We start from the raw sequence: 3,818 nt of genomic DNA, 5'->3' as shown, positions 1-3,818 counted from the left end.
TATCCTCAGACTCAGACGTTGCAGAGAAAAATGAAGACAAGAAGTATTGGTTGAAATGTGCTAGGTTCTGCTGTATAGTAAGTTTTGAGTTGAGTTTTGGAGAGATAGACTCACATTACACTACTGGTATTTGACAAAAATGATTAGGATTTCTTATTTTATTAGCTCTGATAATCATTCGCTAATTACAAAGGCATCAATTCAGAGTGCAAATTTTACAATGACAATCGGCAGGGCCGCCGCCAGGAATTTTGGGCCCCATTTTTTTTGATTTGTAATTTCTATTAGTTTTTCTATTTTTTGGGGCCCCTGTCTTAACTTTTCCCCCCTATACGGCGCCCCTGACAATCGGGGGTCAACTTCTTCTCCAGGGCGTAAAGTAATATTTACGATTACTAGTAAGAACAATATATAAATGTATTTGAACCCCCGACCTGTTGTGTTTACCTCTTTTGGGGCGTCCAAGTCTTAATTATGGGGGGTAAAAAACCCCAATCCCCCCCGTAATTCAAACCCTACATCAATTGGATGGAAACATATTTTAATTCACCATCAGTCACATCCTTGCATTAAATACTTTCAAAAAATCAACTTGTACCGATAATGTTTCTTTTCAAACTGTGCTCTTGTTGCCTTTGACCATATGTTTATGCTCCAAATATCAATAAAACAGTTTGTGGTGGTTCATTTTAGGGACTTATGGGTGGCAGTTATTTTGGGAGTGACAGACATACAGTATTGGTAATCCTCCATAATCCTTCAGTGCTTGTCCCATCAAGCAGAGGGCAGTTATCAAAGCCCCTGACACTGCAGACCCACTCAAGTATCTTACTCATCTTAGGAATGTGTCATCACAAACTGGTGTTACCGTGCAGCGTTGGCCACAGTGCAAACACCCTTGTCAGAACGAATATGCTAAAAACCATTATAACAATAAAACAATTCAAACCAATGTACTTGAAAGTGATGCAGGCCAATATAAGGAAATAGACTAAATGGAACATAGTTTTTGAGAAGAGATGCCAGGTCAAACCTTCTTTTGACTTGATAACAACAACAAAAAAGCCTGCTTAAGGCTCTATGTGCCAGGTGAGATAACTCTGATAACCCTGCAGAGGTGACAAGCTAGTACGTATCTGACCCCTGCTAGGGGACCAGGCACACAAGCCCTGGCCTAATTTCTGACACACACACATACACACAAGATTGATTTAACAATAGCAATTGGAATGATTTAGACCCAGCTTTGACTTAGGAGGTCAGTAGCAGTAACTTTGTGGCCAGCTGTGATGTAACACAAGTGTGTCCTTGCTCTCTCCTTCCTCATCATACCCACACGCTCCCTCTCCCCCTCCCCTCTCCCTGTCTCCATCCACTGTTATAGCACAATGTTTAAGCCTCTAAACATGTTTTCTTTCATTTGGCTGTGTTGTATGTTGATATATTGGTAGATGGAGAGGTCAGGTCAGGAGAGTATCCTTCAGGAGAGTAGACTACAGTAAGTAGGATCAAGCGAATCTTTGTCAGGAGAGAGGTTGTCATTATACTGTTTTTTCATCTACACATCACAAATCTTTCACAGATCCCACAGGTCAAGCTTACTATTAAGGTGTAAACTTGTGTGTTTATAGTACCCAAGTTTGAGACACTCACCTGGATGTGTTATGTTTCAGAACAAGACATTGATCATTTCCATTCACACTACAGTTACAATGTTCCCTGTAAACAAAATCTGATAGGGTTTTCCCAATGCTATTCCAAATACTTGTCTTGCAGTAGTATGTGATAGTTCTGTACCATCTTTTTTCCTTCATGCATCACTTTTCCCCCTCTTTGTGTGCTCACCAATGCATTAGTCAGCATGTTTGAGCTTTTCTGAACCTAGCTCAGGGCAAGCCGCCAGAAAGAGGAAGGTTTGGTTGCTTTTGTGTTTCAATTTCCTGAGCGTAAGTGGGTGAGGAGTGGGCGCCTGGGCCCCTCTCAGAACCTGCTGTGTTTCTACCCACGGTTGGGTGCAGAGCAGAAGAACAGAACCGCTGAGGGCAGGTTATTCTGAACCGACCCCTCTGCTGGGAGCGGGGCTGTATCTGGACCGGAGTGCTGCTGTGTAGCTACCTGCTCCAGAACTTTTCTCAAAACAATGGGCTTCTAGCTTATTATTTTTTCGTTCTATTTTTCTTTTTTGGCACTGCTTTCTTTGATACTAATGCAACACAAATCACCTATACGCTTTGTGTATAAGCATTTCAAAATTGTGCTTTCACTGGGTATGTTTTAATACTAGCTGATAATTGTAAGAAAATGTGCTTACTTACAACCATTCAAAAATATCTAGAGACTGCCACATTGTCCTGTGTACAAGTTCTTTATTAGATGCTGCATTCCAATCAGACTTGTAGTATGTGTCATGGCGTGGGCTGTGTTTTGTATGTGTCTGTAGCACCACAGCAGCTGATGTGACCGTGGGTCCTCCTGATCTCTCCCAGCCTTCAGACCTAATCCTGACCTCAGGGCCTTGGCCTTAACACTCTCCCGCAGGATCACTCAGGGTTTATCAGCCAAACCCCCTCCTGCCCCAGCCTCCCCAGTACACCCCACTAAACACACACCTCTGGCAGCTTAGTTCAGAAAGTGGAGCAAGCTGTGAAGTTGGTAATGTGGCCAAAATAATTTGTTATCACCCCCCTCGTCCTGCCCCCCCCCCCCCCAGCCCCACCCCACAAGTATTTACAATATCTAAATGCACTCACAGGCATCTGTCCATCGAAGAGGACACGCTGACAGCACACATGCACACACAGACATCTGCATGCTGACACGCGCGTAAACACTTAAGTACACACACAGTGACATCTGTTTGCGCTGTCAAGCAGCCACGTAGTTTAAAACAAACAACATTTTGAATTCAACCAGAAACTGTTTGCGCATTGTATAACCTACAACTTCTGCTTTTGTCAAATTTCAATCAAAAACGTGTTTGGGAAATCTACCAATTTTTACATTTTAATTGACTCGGGCTACGCATGTCAAATTCAATAATATGGTCCATATATGCTTTTAGCAATCTTTGCCAAACCACGTTGGCCTGATAGTCGTCTTATGAGTTGGCTAAACCATAAGACGTGTGTAAGAAAGAGAGAAAGGGACATTTGTGGTGGATGTGTGTGTAGGGGGGGGGGGGGGGGGGCTGGTAGAAACAGTTAAAGTCTCGTCCACTACATAGAGCAGGATATTTACGTGAGTGTTACAGTTGGCTTGCAAAAACGATAAGTACTACGTTCTACCCTTTCACCACGTATACGCGCCGTTGAAGCGCGCACGGCGTTTTTGTACTGAGCCTAGAGATCCACATCACAGCGAGAGGGCATTCAGACAGTAGGCTAGACCAGTGCTGAGGGACCTGTCTCTTTAAGTTGGTGTCAAAGCCGATTAACGCTGATCTCGGTCGTGATTCTGTTTTTACCGTCTGTTCCCTGAATCTATTTTAGTTTTGCGCTTTAAAATGTGTGTTTCAATATTTGACGTAGGCCTGTTTAATTTCGAATTAAGATTTTCGACGGGATACGCATTTGGATATTAAGTTATGGTCATGGAGACCTCATTCTACTGACAGCGGATCGGAGAGTCTGATGTGCGCTGCGCAGCGTGCTAGGACACTCCAACTTCTCCTTGCGCGTCTGTGATAAGCTTGGATTACCTCGCTCGTATACAAAGCTCCTGCTATCTATCGTGCTACACAGTCTTCTTCAAAATATGACTAAATCTTACAGATGTGATGCCTTTCGTCACTTTTTGTAACTATTAATAATAGGCCGAAG

Source organism: Hypomesus nipponensis, chromosome 27 (assembly GCF_054491055.1).
Source record: "Hypomesus nipponensis isolate SF chromosome 27, ASM5449105v1, whole genome shotgun sequence".
Lineage (NCBI taxonomy): Eukaryota > Metazoa > Chordata > Actinopteri > Osmeriformes > Osmeridae > Hypomesus > Hypomesus nipponensis.
Note: the sequence above shows the minus strand (reverse complement) of the source record.